At 38.2% G+C, this 18,342-nt stretch overlaps 1 non-coding gene across 1 annotated transcript; it reads left to right on the plus strand.

Moving 5' to 3' along the window:
• The first annotated feature begins 426 nt into the window (after positions 1–426).
• Positions 427–534, plus strand: LOC148548363 (small nucleolar RNA R71). Its single transcript, XR_015897736.1, has one exon. It is a non-coding gene; the product is annotated as a small nucleolar RNA R71 (small nucleolar RNA).
• The last annotated feature ends 17,808 nt before the right edge of the window (positions 535–18,342 follow it).

Raw genomic sequence — 18,342 nt, forward strand, 5'->3', positions numbered from 1 at the left:
ACAACGAATCAGGCTCATATAATAAATAATAGATAACAATTAGGATGAAAAATTGGTAGCACTCAGTTTATGGTATGTTCTAGGCGTACTGAAAATTGGGTCGTTACAAGTACTGTTGGATACAGCTTGCAATCCATTCAGACTATGAGAAATCATATTGACTTGCTGAGTCAATATTTTATTCTGAGCCAATATGGCATTCAGAGTATCAATTTCAAGAACTCCTTTCCTCTGAGGCGTCCCATTACTCACAGGATTCCTTTCAGAAGTGTACATGAACTGGTTATTTGCAACCATGTCAATGATTTCCTAAGCTTATGCAGGCGTTTTCTTTAGGTGAATGGATCCACCTGCAGAATGGTCCAATGACATCTTTGATAATTCAGACAGACCATCATAGAATATATCCAGGATGGTCCATTCTGAAAGCATGTCAGAAGGACACTTTTTGGTCAGTTGCTTGTATCTCTCCTAAGCTTCATAGAGGGATTCACCTTCTTTCTGTTTGAAGGTTTGAACATCCACTCTAAGCTTGCTAAGCTTTTGAGGAGGAAAGAACTTGGCTAAGAAAGCCATGACCAGCTTATCCCAAGAGTTCAGGCTATCTTTAGGTTGAGAGTCCAACCATATTCTATCTCTGTCTCTTACAGCAAACGAGAAAAGCATAAGCCTGTAGACCTCGGAGTCAACCCCATTGGTCTTAATGGTATCACAGATTTGCAAGAATTTAGTTAAGAACTGAAAAGGATCTTCTGATGGAAGTCCATGAAACTTGCAATTCTGTTGCATCAGAGAAACTAATTGAGGCTTTAGCTCAAAATTGTTTGCTCCAATGGCAGGGATTGAGATGCTTCTTCCATGTAAATTGGAATTTGGTGCAGTAAAGTCACCAAGCATCTTCCTTGCATTGTTATTATTTTCGGCCATATCTCCTTCTTTTTCGAAAATTTCTGTCAGATTTTCTCCAAAGAGTTGTGCTTTAGCTTCCCTTAGCTTCCTCTTCAGAGTCCTTTCAGGTTCAGGATCAGCTTCAACAAGAATGTTCTTATCCTTGTTCCTGCTCATATGAAAAAGAAGAAAACAAAAAAGAAGAGGAATCCTCTATGTCACATTATAGAGATTCCTTTATGTGAGTAGAAGAAGAAAAGAAATTCGAACACAGAAAGAGGGAGAGGGTTCGAATTTTTAAGGATAAGAGAAGTGTTAGTGAAAAAATAAATAATTAGAAGAAGGTGAGAGAGAAGAATTTTCTCGAAAATAAAATAAAATAAAATAAAAAATATTTTTGTTTTTAATTTAAAATTAAAGTTAGAATTTGAAAATTTAAAAAAAAAGAAAAATTAAATTAAATTAAATTAAATTAAAATTTAAAATAATTAGTTAATTAAAAAGGAATTTCGAAAAAGAGGAAGGTGATTTTCGAAAATTAGAGAGAGAATTAGTTAGGTAGTTTTGAAAAAGATATGATTGAAATAGTGACGATCGGGATTTTTGCCAGTAAAGAATGTCATAAAAACAGTCGGGTTGTAGATATAGTCTCTAAACCGACAGAAATCCCTTTCGTGCAAACGTTTTGGTTGTCACAAGTAACAAACCCCTTAAAATTGATAACCGAGTATTTAACCTCGGGTCGTCTTCTCAAGGAACTGCAAGGAAGTATGTTCTTATTATTGGCTATGGAGATTGCAAATTGGGGTTTCAAGAATGAGGAACAAGTAATTTAATGGTGAGAAAATTAAATGGCAATTAAAATGAATAAATAACTGTAAAGCAAACTTTTGGCAAGGTATGAGAAATTGGAAGTCCAAATTAGTTATCCTTATCAATAGTAATGAAAGCTGAATCTTAATTCCTCTTAGTTAACCTTTGCTAAAGCAAGGGAAGGTCAAGGGACAAATTGGTTTGATCTTCGAATCCTATTTATTTCCTAAGAAAAGATTGGGATTATTGAAGTTCAATTCAATTGGCAAGATAACAATTATCAATTATGCTGTTGAATTGGATAACTCCTGAGTTACTGATTTCTTAACCAAAACCGAAAGGGGAAAAGTAAATCTACTGGAATAAAGATGTCTTCAGAGTAAAAGCAATAATAGCATAAATGAGAGAAAGCAATATTAAACTGGAATACCTCAAATAACATTAATTCAAATAATCTGGAACATAGAAGAATTCATAAATCAAATTGCAAAAATAAATAATCAACTAAAGTAAAGGAACATTAAACCTGGATCGAGAGTTACTCTTAAAACTAAGAGAAGTTCTAAATCCTAATCCTAAGAGAGAGAGGAGAGAACCTCTCTCCAAGCTAATCTAAATCATGGAAAGTAACTAAATTGGCGAGCTCTTCCTAAATGGATGCATTCTCCCACTTTATAGCCTCTAATCTGTGTGTTCTGTGCTAAAAACTGGGTCAAAATCAGCCCAAAAATCGCTCCCTGCAATTTCTGTTATGTTCAAGTCACGGGCAAGTGACGCGGAGGTGTCGTCCATGCGGCCCCGCGGGTTGAGGTTCGCAGATGCGACGTGGACGCGTCATTCACGCGTTCGCGTCACCTAACTTCAAGGCAGCTATGACAAATTGTATATCAAATCGAAGCCCTGGACGTTAGCTTTCCAACACAACTAGAACCGCGTTGTTTGGACCTCTGTAGCTAAAGTTATAGCCGTTTGAGTGCGAAGAGGTCAGGCTGGACAGCTTAGCAGTTTCTCCAACTTCTTGTATTCCTTCCACTTTTGCATGCTTCCTTTCCATCCTCTGAGCCATTCTTGCCCTGTAATCTCTGAAAACACTTAACACACATATCAAGGCATCTAATGGTAATAAGAGAGGATTAATAATAAGCAAATATAAGATCAAAGAAGCATGTTTTCAATCATAGCACAAAACCAGGAAGGAAAATGTAAAACATGCAAATAGTATGAATAAGTGGGTAAAGAGTTGATAAAAATCACTCAATTGAGCACAAGATAAACCATGAAATAGAGGTTTATCAAATAGTAAACTTTTAAAATCAAACAAAAAGTTAAGTGGTTAATTGAAAAAGATTTGAAAATCAAATTTTGAAAAGATAAGAAGTTAGAAAAAAGATTTTTGAAATCAAGTTTTGAAAAAGATATGATTGAAAGATATGATTGAAAATTTAATTTGAAAAAGATTTTCAAAAGAAAGAAATTAAAAAGATTTGATTTTTGAAAATTAAAGTTGATTACTTGACTAACAAGAAACAAAAAGATAAGATTTTAATAGTTAAAGATTGAACCTTTCTTAATAGGCAAGTAACAAACTTTAAAATTTTTGAATTTAAATGCTAGTAATCAATTCGAAAATATGAAACAAAAATAAGAAAAAGATTTTGAAAATCAATTTGAAGTTTTCGAAAATATGAAAAAAAAATGAAAAAGATTTGATTTTTAAAGAAAAGAATTGAAAAAGATAGAATTTTTAAATAGAAAATTTGACTTGACTCATAAGAAACAACTAAATTTTAAAAAGTTTTGAAAAAGTCAACTCAAATTTTCGAAAATTATGAGTGAAAAAGGGAAGGATATTTTTTTTATTTTTGAATTTTAATGATGAGAGAGAAAAACATCAAAAAGACTTAATGCATGAAAATTTTGGATCAAAACAAATGATGCATGCAAGAACACTATGAATGTCAAGATGAACACCAATAACATTTTGAAGATCAAGATGAACATCAAGACTTATTTTTTTTTTGAAAATTTTTAAGAAAAGAAAAACATGCAAGACACCAAACTTAGAAATTTTCAAACTTTAGACACTAACAAATTGAAAATGCATATGAAAAACAAGAAAAGACACCAAACAAGAAAAATTAAAGATCAAACATAGAAAATTATTAAGAACAACTTGAAGATCACGAAGAACACCATGCATGAGTTTTCGAAAAATGCACAAATTTTAAAAACATGCAATTGACACCAAACTTAAAATTTAACACAATACTCAAACAAGAAACATCAATTTTTTGGTTTTTTTATGATTTTATAAGAATTTTTTTTGGTATTTTTCGAAAACTATTTTGGGAAAAACGAAAAAGAAAATTTTTTTTTGTATTATTTTCGAAAATAAGAAATAAAAAGCTTAAAAATAAAATAAAATTACCTAATCTGAGCAATAAGATGAACCATCAGTTGTCCAAACCTGAACAATTCCTGGCAACGGCGCCAAAAACTTGGTGCGCAGAAATCGTGATCGTTCATTCCTTGGTAACGGTGCTAAAAACTTAATACGCATGTTCATAATCTTAATTCTTTGTCACAACTTCGCACAACTAACCAGCAAGTGCACTGGGTCGTCCAAGTAATAAACCTTACGTGAGTAAGGGTCGATCCCACGGAGATTGTCAGCTTGAAGCAAGCTATGGTCACCTTGTAAGTCTCAGTCAGGAAGATTCAAATGGTTATAGAGTTTTAATAATTAAAATATAAATAAAACGTAAAATAAAGATAGAGATACTTATGTAATTCATTGGTGAGAATTTCAGATAAGCGTATGGAGATGCTTTTGTTCCTTCTGAACCTCTGCTTTCCTACTGTCTTCATCCAATCCTTCATACTCTTTTCCATGGCAAGCTTTATGTAGGGCATCACCGTTGTCAATGGCTACTTTCCGTCCTCTCAGTGAAAATGGTCCAAGATGCGCTGTCACCGCACGGCTAATCATCTGTCGATTCTCGATCCTGTCAGAATAGGATTCAGTAATCCTTTTGCGTCTGTAACTACGCCCAGCACTCGCGAGTTTGAAGCTCGTCACAGCCATCCCTTCCCATATCCTACTCGGAATACCACAGACAAGGTTTAGACTTTCCGGATCTCAAGAATGGCCGCCAATAATTCTAGCCTATACCACGAAGACTCTGATCGTTGATCAGAAGGCTAAGAGTTACACATTCAAGCTTGCTTTCTTGTAGAACGGAAGTGTTTGTCAGGAACGCGTTCATAAGTGAGAATGGGGATGAGCGTGACATAATCATCACATTCATCATGTTATTGTGTGCGAATGAATATCTTAGAGAAGAAATAGGTTTGAATTGAATAGAAAAATAATAGTACTTTGCATTAATTCATGAGGAACAGTAGAGCTCCACACCTTAATCTATGGTGTGTAGAAACTCTACCGTTGAAAATACATAAGTGATGAAGGTCCAGGCATGGCCAAATGGCCAGCCCTCTAAACGTGATCAAAGGATCAAAAGATATAAAAGTAATAGTAAAAAGTTCTATTTATACTAAACTGGTTACTAGGGTTTATAGAAATAAGTAAATGATGCAGAAATCCACTTCCGGGCCCACTTGGTGTGTGCTTGTGCTGAGCATTGAAGCTTTCATGTGTAGAGGTCTTCCTTGGAGTTAAACGCCAGTTTGTAACCTGTTTCTGGCGTTTAACTCTGCTTTGCAACCTGTTTCTGGCGTTTAACTCCAGAATAGGGCAGAGAGCTGGCATTGAATGCCAGTTTGCGTCGTCTAAACTCGGGCAAAGTATGAACTATTATATATTGCTGGAAAGCCCTGGATGTCTACTTTCCAACACAATTGAGAGCACGCCATTTGAACTTCTGTAGCTCCAGAAAATCCACTTTGAGTGCAGGGAGGTCAGAATCCAGCAGCATCTGCAGTCCTTCTTCAGCCTCTGGATATGATTTTTGCTCAAGTCCCTCAATTTCAGCTAGAAATTATCTGAAATCATAGAAAAACCCAAAAACTCAGTAAAGTCCAGAAATGTGATTTTTATAAAAAAACTAATAAAAATATATTAAAAACTAACTAAATCATACTAAAAACTATGTAAAAACAATGCCAAAAAGCGTATAAATTATCCGCTCATCAGTGTTGTTGGCACCTAGATATGCATATTTCAAGCTGGGTGGTAATGCTTTCAGCTCTAGTTTAGGTGGCTCTTGGTGCACGAAATTGGAAATCACAGTTCTTCACAAATTCGCACAACTAACCAGCAAGTGCACTGGGTCGTCCAAGTAATACCTTACGTGAGTAAGGGTCGATCCCACGGAGATTGTTGGCTTGAAGCAATCTATGGTTATCTTGTAACTCTTAGTCAGGAAAACAATAAAATAATTCGCTTATCAAATTTGATTGCAAGGAATAAAAGGGCAGAACACAAATTATACTTGTATGCAATGATGGAGAATATGTTGGAGTTTTGGAGATGCTTTGTCTTCTGAAATTCTGCTTTCCTCTGTTTCTGATTCACGCACGCATGTCCTCCTATGGCAAGCTATGTGTTGGTGGATCACCGTTGTCAATGGCTACCATCCATCCTTCCAGTGAAAAGAGTCCAGGTGCGCTGTCACCGCACGGCTAATCATCTACAGGTTCTCAATCGTACCGGAATAGGATTTACTATCCTTTTGCGTCTGTCACTACGCCCAGCACTCGCGAGTTTGAAGCTCGTCATAGTCATTCAATCCCTGAATCCTACTCGGAATACCACAGACAAGGTTTAGACTTTCCGGATTCTCTTGAATGCTGCCATCAATCTAGCTTATACCACGAAGATTCCGATTAAGAGATCTAAGAGATATTCATTCATTCTACAGTGGAACGTAAGTGGTTGTTAGGCACGCATTTGTGGAGAAATGATGATGATTGTCACGTTCATCACATTCATATTGAAGTGCGAATGGATATCTTAGATAGGAACACGCATGTTTGAATGGAAAACAGAAATACTTGCATTAGTTCATCAAGACATAGCAGAGTTCCTCACCCCCAACAATGGAGTTTAGAGACTCATGCCGTCAAAAGGTACAAAGTTTAGATCTAAAATGTCATGAGATACAAAATAAATCTCTAAAAGTTGTTTAAATACTAAACTAGTAACCTAGGTTTACAGAAAATGAGTAAACTATGATAGATGGTACAGAAATCTACTTCTGGGGCCCACTTGGTGTGTGCTGGGGCTGAGACTTAAGCTTCTCACGTGCATGGGCTGTTTTGGGCGTTCAACGCCAGGTTGTAACCTGTTTCTGGCATTGAACTCCAACTTGTAACTTGTTTCTGGCGCTGGACGCCAGACTGCAACATGGAACTGGCGTTGAACGCCAGTTTACGTCGTCTATCCTTGAGCAAAGTATGGACTATTATATATTGCTGGAAAGCCCTGGATGTCTACTTTCCAACGCAATTGAAAGCGCGCCATTTGGACTTTTGTAGCTCCAGAAATTTCATTCCGAGTGCAGAGAGGTCAGAATCCAACAGCATCAGCAGTCCTTTTTCAGCCGAATCAGATTTTTGCTCAGCTCCCTCAATTTCAGCCAGAAAATACCTGAAATTACAGAAAAACACACAAACTCATAGTAAAGTCCAGAAATATGAATTTTGCCTAGAAACTAATGAAAATAAACTAAAAACTAACTAAAACATACTAAAAACTATATGAAATTAACCCCAAAAAGCGTATAAAATATCCGCTCATCAGCTCTGCATCTTTGTTGCTTGTGATGGTTGGCATGATTGAGTTTCCCATGGTTGCTTGTGGTGATTCTCCATCTGGTGTTTATTCCAGCTCAATGGTTCCTCCACATTGTTCTTCTTCCAAGACTTCTTGAACTATTTGTTCCATGGTGTCTACCAGCATGCATTCTCCTATGGATTCCTTGGGGTAACTCATTGCCTTGAAGACCATTTCTCTTCATGCAACCTTAAGACTAGTTCCCCTTTTTGCACATCGATGATGGCTCCAGCAGTAGCTAGGAATGGTCTTCCTAAAAAAAATTGATGTGTTGGCCTCTTCTTCCATGTCCAGCACAACGAAATCAGCAAGGAAGATGAACTCTCCTACTTCCACTAGCAAGTCTTCCACCACCCTATGTGGAAACTTAAATGTTCTGTCAGCCAATTAGAGTTTCATTCTTGTTGGCTTGGCTTCCTCAATCTTCATCCTTCTCATCATGGTCATGGACATAAGATTTATGCTAGCTCCCAAATCACACAGCTTTTTCAATGGTGATGTCCCCTATAATGCAAGGGATTTAGAAACTCCCTGGGTCTTTCAGCTTTTGAGGCAACTTCTTCTGTATGATGGCGGTGCATTCTTCATTCAAGATTATAGTTTCTTTTGCTTCTCAGTTCCTCTTTTTGGTTATAAGCTCCTTCAAAAATTTAGCATAGAGTGGCATTTGTTCTAATGCCTCAGCAAATGGTATGTTGATTTGGAGTCTCTTGAAGATCTCTAGGAACTTAGAAAACTGGCCATCCTTCCCATCTTTTCCCAGTCTTTGTAGGTATGGTGCCCTTGGCACATAAGGCTTAAAGACTAGTTTTGGTAGAGTAGGGATTTCTTCTTCGTCCTTGTTCTCATGCTTTCCACTTCTTAGAGTAATGGCTTTGCATTTTTCTCTTGGGTTAGCCATGGTATCACTAGGAAATGTGTGTGTGGAAAGTGGAATTTGCTTGGACAAAATCCCCACTTGTGCTTCCAACTTTGAGATTGTTGCGCCTTGATTTTTCAAATTTGACATGTATTCCTCTTGATTAGCATCTATCCTTCTGTCAGTTTGTGCTTGTCTGTCCATGAGGGTGGAGACTGCTCCTATAATTTGTGAGGACAGTTGTGCTATTGCAGCTTCCATTCTCTCAAAGTTGCTCTTGATCTCACATGGTTGCATAGTTGAGGATGATGTATCTTGATTGAGGTTGTTGTGCATGGGTTGGTTACTATGGTATGATGTGTTTTGTGAGTTGTGGTAGGGTCTATGGTTCCCTGTTTGATGTTGGGGTTGTGGTTGAAATGCTAATTTGATGAATAAGGCTTGTTGTGGTCCTGGTTGTGGTTTTGCTAATTTTCCCACCAAAAGTTTGGGTGGTTCTTCCAACCTGGGTTGTATGTCTTAGAGTGTGGGTCATATGGTGGTCTGGATGAATTGTTTACATAATTGGCTTGTTCCCAGTTAACTTCAGATTCTTGTGCATTCCCTTCTTGTTGAGGAGTTTGGTCTTGAATGACTGAGGCTTGGTTGGCCTCCATCCTTTTGGTTAGAGCTGCTATTTGAGCTGCAATTGCTTTGTTCTGAGCTAACAAAGCATCTACAGAGTTGAGCTCTAGCACTCCCTTCTTCTGAGTCCTCTCTGAAGCATAGAAATACTCATTTTCAGCTACAGTCTCAATGACATCTATGGCCTCTTCAATGGTTTTCTTCTTGTTGAGTGATCCTCCTGAAGAATGATCCACATCCTTCTTTTCTTCATAGGATAAGCCTTCATAAAAGATGTGTATTTGGACCCATTCATTGAACATTTCTGGTGGGCATCTTCTTGTCAGATCTTTGAATCTCTCCCAGGCCTCATAGAGTGTTTCTCCATCTTGTTGTCTAAAAGTTTGCACCTCAGCTCTCAGCCTATTGATTCTTTGTGGGGGTAAAATCTTGCAAGGAATCTGTTCACAACCACCTCCCATGTAGTTAGGCTATCCTTGGGGAATGATTCCAACCACTTTGCTGCCTTATCTCTGAGTGAGAAAGGGAACAAGAGTAGTTTGTAGATGTCAGGGTGTACCCCGTTGGACTTTACAGTGTCACATATCCTCAAGAATGTGCTGAGATGTTGATTAGGATCTTCTTGGGCACTTCCTCCATATGAGCAATTGTTCTGAATAAGTGTGATGAGCTAAGGTTTCAGCTCAAAATTATTGGCATGAATTGTTGGCTTTAGGATGCTGCTGCCACAATTTCCTGGGTTTGGGTTGATGTAGGAGCCTAAGACTCTCCTTTCTTGCCCATCATGATTTACTGGGCCTCCTCTAGCATTGTGAGCTTCTTCTTCATGGTGGTTCTCCATGTTCTCCTCCATATTTGTTTTAAAATACTCTTCCTCTTCCTCAGCACCAACGACTCCTTTCCCTCTTGCTTCCCTCCTTAATCTAAGGAAGGTCCTCTTAGGTTCAGAATCAAAGGAAGTTGAAGCACCGCTTCTTCTACCTGTCATACAACCAACAAGGCAAAAAGCAGGAAAGAAAATGAATGAAGAAATTACTCTTGTTAAAGTGGATGTTAGTGTGAGTGGTGCAATTAATCAAACAGTTAGAAGAGTGGAAATATGTATATAAAAAAAAATACTCAAAGAAGAAAGAAATAGAACTCAAAATAAAAGAAAATAAAAGGTGCTAAATAAAATAAAATAACAAGGAATTTAAATTGCTTAATCTAGCTCTCCAATTGATTTAATCACTGTCAAATTTAAGCCAATCCTCGGCAATAGCGCCATAAAACTTGATGACGAAAAATTCACACCCCATTCAAAATTGGTGAATTAGTCCTTTTTGGCAAGCGCACTAAAATTATCGTCAAGTAATAACCCACAGTGGAGTGAGATCGTATCCACAGAGATTGGCAAATTCGAGCAGTTTTAATCAATTGATGAATTAGTCAAGCGGATCAATAGGATTGTAGAGTGCAGAATTGTAAATGACATAAATATAAATGACTAGAATATAAAGAAAAGCAATAAAGTGCAGGAATATAAATGGCAGAAAGTAAAGGGCAGAATCATAAATGACTTGAATGTAAATAGGAATGGGAAATTGCTGAATGTAAAAATAAGCATTAAAGAAATGGATAGATAGGAATGGGGAAATTCATTGAGATTGGGAGATGTTGTCTCTTTAGATTGAATTAAGCTTATATCCTCTTCAATCATGCAACTCATTGACCTCTTGGCAATCATGATTGATTGAGCCCCAATCCCTTGGTGACTCAATCTCTCATATCTTGATCAATAGCCAATTCCTTGGTCTAATTGCTCATGAAGAGAGATATGCTTGGTCCCTGATTATACCACACACCATTATAAGTCCAAGTAGAGGGAGGATTATATGTCACATATCCAAACACCAAAACCCAAATTCTACTCTAGTGTGAGAAGGGATTTCAAGCATGATTTCATATTTCCTTTCCCAAGGTTTCCATGAAACCCAATTGCATTCAATCTCTTTTCCAAGATAATTGAATACTAAGCATTAAGAACGAAATTCCTTCTAGCAAATCAAAGAGAAGATGAAGAGAAGAAGGAATTCACTATCATCAATCCATCAAGTACAACAGAGCTCCCTCCCTCAATGAGAGGGAAGTTAGCTACTCATACCTCAAAAAGTACTCAAGAGTGAAGTATAAAAGTGGATCTAAAACTGACTGCTTAACCCCCTCTTCAGTACTCCTTGGGGGTATTTATACTACTCCTAGTAAAATAAAAGAATTACAAAAGTGAAAAAGGAAAATTACATTTTTGGAGGGAAAAGAAAACACTCAATAAGTATGACATCTTAGCTGGCATGTGGCTGGCGCTTCTCTGGCGTGTCACGTGCCTTTCGTTTCCAGCTTGGCGTGCCACGCCTACTCCTTCAAGTGGCACGCTCGTCCTTCTCTCAACCTTGGCATGCCACGCCTTCGAACTCAAGTGGCACACCATAGTGGATTTCTTATGTTGGCGTGCCACACCTTCGAGCTCAAGTGGCACGCCTCTTGCCTTCTCACTTCTCTTTACCTCTGGAAACTTGTACTGGCATGCTACTCCTAAGGTCTGGTATGCCACGCCCTTTCTTCATGCTTGGCTAGGCTTCTCTAGAAAGTTGAACTAGCGTGGCACGCCCAGGGTCTGGCGTGCCACGCCCCTTTTGTGAGTGAGTGGTTCCTCTGTTTGGCGTGCCACGCCACGAGCTCAAGTGGCACGCCCCAATACTTCTCTCTTGAATGACACTGGCGTGCCACGCCTGGTTGCTCAAGTGGCACGCCTAAATAAAGAATAGTGAATGGTGTGCCACGCCTTCGATACCAAGTGGCACGCCCCATGTAATTGGCCTCCTTCATCCTCTCTGGAAACTTAAACCAGCGTGCCACGCCTAGAGGCAGGCATGCCACGCCCATGATCTTGTCTTGGTTCTAGTAGTTGGTGTGCCACACCTCAGTCTTCAAGTGGCATGCCATAGTGAAATGCCAAGGTTGGCATGCCACGCCTTCGATACCAAGTGGCACGCCTAGTCCTTGCTTTTGGTCCTTTGTGCATTGGCGTGCCATGCCTGGTTGCTCAAGTGGCACGCCCAGTCTTCAATTGCCTTCAACCCCTTTTCTGGATTGTTGTACCAGCGTGCTATGCCATGCTACTCAAGTAGCACGCCCATGGATTTGTGAACTCTTCAAGCTTGGTGTGCCACACCTGAGTTCTCAAGTAGCATGCCCAAGTGACTTCTTGGGGCTGGCGTGCCATGCCTTCGACATCAAGTGGCACGCCATAGTGAAGGTTCTTCTTGGAATGGTGAGTTGGCATGCCACGCCCCTTTGCTCAAGTGGCACGCCCATAGTAGTTGATGGGTCAGGCGTGCCACGCCCAGCTTTGCGTGTCACGCCCCTTTTGTGTCCTCCATTGTAGCTCTCTGGAATTTTGTATTAGCGTGGCACGCCCAGTCTCTGGCGTGCCACACCCACATACATGCTTGGACTTCTTCTCTGGACTTCAGTATTGGCATGCCACGCCCAGCTCCTGGTGTGCCACGCCAGTGCATTTTTGTGGTGTTTGCTTCAAGTGGCACGCCAGTTTCACACACCTGGCTTCTTGTTTGTCTTCCACCCAATTTTTGATGCTTTTCTCACCTGAAATTCAGCACAACTCATCTCAAAGTGGTGTACCATAATATTCATCAAATAATGCATGAATTGTACTGATCAAATGAGATTTATGCTCTTTTATGGTCTTCTTTATGCAAGAAAGAATGGTAGATGATGCAAGTCATCAGTGCACATTCATGTATCAATTTGCTTTAACCATATGCAGTTGTCCTTAAAAAAATGAAATGAAATGAAAAAAAAATATATAGTAATAAGATGGGACAAAAGTTATCCCAAAGAAAAAGAAAAAAATTGGAATAAGAAATGCATATGTGTTTTGAATAGAAAGTAAGGCATGAATGTGTGTGAAAAGAAGTAATGGGTGGCTAGAATGCATTTGTTTTTGTGGGTTGATTGATATAGGTTGAGTTGGGTACTTGACCTAATCAAATATTCAATTCTTTAGTCCACTTAGCCATATCTATCCTACCTTAACCCTAACCCCATTACAACCCTAATAAGTCCTCATGATAATTGCATTCATGCATCACTTGTTGTTGATTGTTAGATGGAAAGCAAAACCTTGAAAGCATGATTAGAAGGAGACTTGAGTGATTAACCCTTTGACACCGAGTGATTAGAGTGAATACACACCTAGTGAGGGTTCGATCACTCAATTCTATGTTTCCACATCTCTTATCATGCATTCTTGCAAGTTGCTTCTTTTTGATGAGTTGGATCAATTCAATAGATTTTGTTTGCATTGAGCTAATTCTTTGCTTAGCCCTATATGTTAATAATCTTGCTTGGAATTTGATTGTTTGTTTGCACCAAATCAATAGGAAACTATAGATACATATATATTAGTATATAGTTACTTGCATGAAGATAGCTAGTTGCATTTAATAAGTTGATTACCCCTTTGATTGTTTCCCTTGTCGGTTTAGCATGAGGACATGCTATTGTTTAAGTATGGGGGAATTGATGAGTCCATATTTGATGGTATATTTCGACTCAATTTGGATGGATTCTAGCACATGAACTCACACTTAAGCACCAAAATAGCATACTTTTGTGTATGATCCCTAATTTGATCTTAAATGTGAAAACATGCAATTTTGTGCTTTAATAGAGCAATTTATTGCCACCTTTGTGCCATTCGATGCCGTGATATGGTTTGTGAGTGATTTCAGGCCTTGAAAGTAAGAATGGACAGCTAAAAGTGGAAGAAAGCATGTACAAAGAAGAAAACATGAAGAAAACAAGGAAAAGCCCACACAGCGAAGTGTGCGTGCGCACGCACCTGTGCGTCCGCACAGGTCCATTTTCAGCCGCGTGTGCGAACGCACACGTCTGTGCGTCTGCACAGGTCCCTGCACATGAATTCATTAATGAGGCACGTGCTGCGCGAGTTTGGAGGCCCTTTGCTCAATTTTGGAAGGCTGAAATGCTATTTTGGAGTGCTATATAAAGGAGATTTCAACACTTATCAAAGGGGGGGAGGCATTAGAGCAATTTTTACATAGTTTTCATAGTAATTAGGAGTAGGAGTAGTGTAGAGTAGATTGCTTTCTTAGGGTTTTCAATTTCCATTGCAGCATTTTATAGCAAGCCTTGATTTTGATTTTACTTTTTCAATTGTAAGTACTCTCAATTTCCTCTTTAATTAAAGCAATTTTACTTTCAATTTCTCTTGGTTCAAGTTACTTTGTTCATATTGCAATTTTGTGTTCATTGAAGTTTTGATTGATGAATTTTACATTTCATGCTTCCCTTATGTTTGATTGCTTGTTTATGTTTGGTTTTGTAGGTAGTTGGTTATAGTTTTACATTTTACTTTGCAATTTTTCATGTTTTTACTTTTATGCACACAAGGTGTTTGTGAAAATGCCAACTCTAGATTTTGAGTAGATTTTCCCACCTTGGCTTGAGGTTTGAGTCCCTAGGATACTAGAGTCATAATGTCTGACATTTAGTGGTAATTCTTGGGTAGTTAGTTAGTTGACTCTTGTTTCCGTCGACGCTAGCCTTTTATCAACTAGTTTGGTAAGTTGGTTAGGACTTATGGATTAAGGTCAATTATGCTTGCTTGATTTACTCCTCGATGGTTGGGATTGACTAGGCGAGATTGACCCATAATACTTACCATAGTTGTGGTTATGACCATGATAGGATTCCGTGGATCCTCATTCCCAAGTCAAGGTTCTTTTATTGCATTTTTACTAGTTTTGATCTCATTTTCCTTGTTGCTTGCATTACTTTCCACTTTTGATCATTACTTAGTTCTTTTAATCTTTTGTTCTTTAATTGCACAAAAAACCCTTTTACTCTCTTCACAACCGGAAGAAGTAACATTTCATTTGCATTCCTAGGGAGAACGGCCCGAGGTTGAATTACTCTTGATCTCGGTTATTTTGTATTGAATTTATTATTTGACCTCGAGAATTCATTGTTGGTCTAGACTATACTTTCAACGATAGAATTCTATTTTGTGAAGATCTAGATCAATGATAAATCCTCACTTGTCAGACATCAATAGCTCAAGGAACACCAAAGTCAACAATTTCAAGCCAAGAGTGAATAAAACTATGTGAAAACTAAGCCAAGCATTTTATCAAACACTTGGTGTGCATGAGAATAAAATAATATTAAAATACATTAAAATGAATTCTAAAGCTACCAAAGCAAGAAAATAGCAAAAATAACTAAAGGAAGAAATAAATGACATGGAAACATAAATTTGCATTAATTGGAATTAAAATAACAAAAGTGTTCATAACATGAAAATTAACATAAAAGAGAAAATAACAAAAGAGATGAAGAAGATAAAGATAAGAAAGCATAGAAACATAAATGAAACTACACTAAAACAATAATTAAATTGCTGAAATGAAAAGGAAAATAAGCTAAAAACCCTAATTCTAGAGAGAGGGGTGATGACAAGTCATCTTATGCCAGTTTTACAAGCATTTTTCATTAGTTTCATTAGGTTTTATGCACTTTCTTGCACCATAAGTAAGTAATTGGAGTGGATTTTCATGATTATCTTGAATTAATCAAACATCATTAATTTTACACAAAATAATATGTTTTATGCTAGAATTCATTGATTTTATGAATAATGCAAAGATCTAGTAATTTTGGCGGAGCTTTGATTAGTTGTTTGGTTGCTTGTGATGACAAGTCATCTTAGCCTAGTTTTACTAGTCTTTTTCTTTGATTTTATTAGGTTTTATGCACTTTCTTGCATTGTAAGTAAGTAATTTGGAGTGGAAATGCATGTTTTGTTGAATCAACAACCACCCTTTAATTGATACAAAATCATGAGGTTTAAGCAAAAATTATTTGAATTATGAATGAATTGTAAACTTTGTGAATTTGGTGATACTTTGATTGGTTGATTTGATTATTTGTAGGTGAAGAAAAGAAAAAATAAGAAAAGCGTGGCCTAAGGAGCGTTCCCAAAGGAAGCAAGAAGCATGCCCAAGAGAAGAAAAGCGTGGCATCATCAAAGAAGGAAGGAAGCCAAGTTGGGTGAGTGAACCGAGCATCACAAAGGAAAAAAGGAGAAAGCAAGGCACAAAGCTTAGTTAACTTAGTGAACTGAGCATCAAAGAAAGCAAGGCAAGGACATAAAGCTCAGTTCACTAAGTGAGCTTTATCGGGGGTTCTCCAAAATTAATTCAAGACACAATTCCAAGGAATGAAGCCTCAAGGTCTCGAACTCATGACCCAAGGGAAGCAAGGAACGCTCCTTGCAAGGAAAACAAGAAGAATTGGCCAAAAAGCCTTCTCCAAGGTTCGAACAAGGAACCTCACGCTACCAAGCTTGCAAGGAAATTAAGCCAAAGTGAGTTGGCTAGGATTCGAACCTGGGAACTCCATGGAGAACAAGAGAGGAGTGCTACTCTTGGTGCAAAGAAAATGAGCCAAGATGGCTCTCCCAAGGTTCGAACTAAGGAGCTTCATGAAAGGCAAGGAAGGAGCGCCCAACCCCTCCAAGGAAATTAGCATAAGTTTGCTTCCACCAGGATTCGAACCTGGAAGCTTGAAGCCCAAAGCAAGGCGCTACAATGGGGAGCTCAGTTGGTTTTTCCAACTGAGCGCTACTCTCTCCCACTTCCCACACTTTGGCATGCTAGGAAGCACACCAAGGGAGGAACCTTGCGCACACAATGACACGGCCAGGGAGCTAGGACGCACGCTTGACACACCCAAGGCAAGACATAGAGCTCAGTTTAATTTTTCAACTAAGCTCTATTGAAGAGCAACCTGAACAAGGCTGGACGCGCACAAACTGGGCAACACAAAAGCACATTGGGCGCTCAGTTTGGTATTTGAACTGAGCCATCCCCTGGGAGGTGCACCTTGGGCCAAAATCCATCAAAAATCCAAATTAATTCATTTTTTTACCAAATTTTAGAGCCCACCCAAATTCTTATATCTAAATTAGGAGGTGTATAAATAGAAGCTATTTTGATTTAGAAAGGACTTTTTGGCTTCTTTGAGAATATTCATTTTTGTAATTTTGAGAGTTTTACTTTGAATTTGGATTTCTGAAAACTTGGAAGGAGAATTGATCTCTCTTCTTCCTTGTTCTTGCTTGAGCACTCTTGACTTCTTGTTTTGGATCTTGGGTGAAGAATTGAAGAAATTCTGTTTCAATCTCACCTTGAGATCTCTTGTTTAATCCTTCTGTAAAATTCTAAGAAACTTTGATTTACATTTCAAATTCTGTTTACTGCTTTCTCTCTTCTACTTCTTCTACAACTTACTTTTCCATTTCTTTTGCAATTGTTCTTGTTGGATCGAGGAAGGATTTGAGATCTAGACTTGTTTTCTAGTCTCCTCCACTATTGAGATCTTTAATTTCTCTTTTAATTTCTGCAATTGAGCTACATTTACTTTCTGTTTTAATTCTTCAAGCATTTTTACTTTTTTGTTTGAGATCTACTTAAATTCAACTCATCTTTGGCTCTTCTGTTTATTGCAATTTACTTCTGCTTGTTTAATTTTCTACAATTCCAGCTCCCAATTCCTTTTATAATTCAAGCTATTTACCTTTTTTGCAACCTAAGCTTCTGCAATTTAATTTACTTATTCTTTAAGATTTAGCACTTTTACTTTCTGTTCTCTTTAATTTACTGTAATTCTTCCCGCTCCCTTTAGAATTCATACAATCTAGCTTCTGTCAATTACAAACAACTCAAACCAATACTTGATTCGCTTGACTAAATCAACCACTAAACTAAAATTTCTCAATCCTTCAATCCCTGTGGAATCGACCTCACTCATGTGAGTTATTATTACTTGATGCGACCCGGTACACTTGCCAGTGAGTTTTGGATATTGGAATTCGTTTCCCAAAATATCCATCAGCTTGTAGGTGAAAAAATGGTGGAAAGAGGAATTTTTGGCACACTTTTGAAGTTTGGGCACGCTTTGGACCTTAGGCCACGTTTTGAAAAGCGTGGCGCATCAAAGCTCACAAGGAGCGCTCAAAGTTTCAAACTGAGCGCCCAAGAGAGGAACCAAGCGCATGCATCAAGGCAAGGCACAGCAAGGAGTAGCGCTCAAAGATTTGAGCGTAGCGCTCCATTTTCCTCACTTTTGCGTGCCTTTCATCAAAGAGAAAGCACCAAATGATGCAGCACAAACCAAAGGCCAAGGGCTAGCGTTCAAAAACTCAAGTGTAGCGCTCTATTTCTCTCACTTTCTTGCGCTTAACCAAGGCACACAAGGCTCTTGCCCAAGAAATTTAAGG

This window comes from Arachis ipaensis, chromosome B8 (genome assembly GCF_059453495.1).
Source record: "Arachis ipaensis isolate K30076 ecotype BB chromosome B8, ASM5945349v1, whole genome shotgun sequence".
In the NCBI taxonomy this organism is placed as follows: domain Eukaryota; kingdom Viridiplantae; phylum Streptophyta; class Magnoliopsida; order Fabales; family Fabaceae; genus Arachis; species Arachis ipaensis.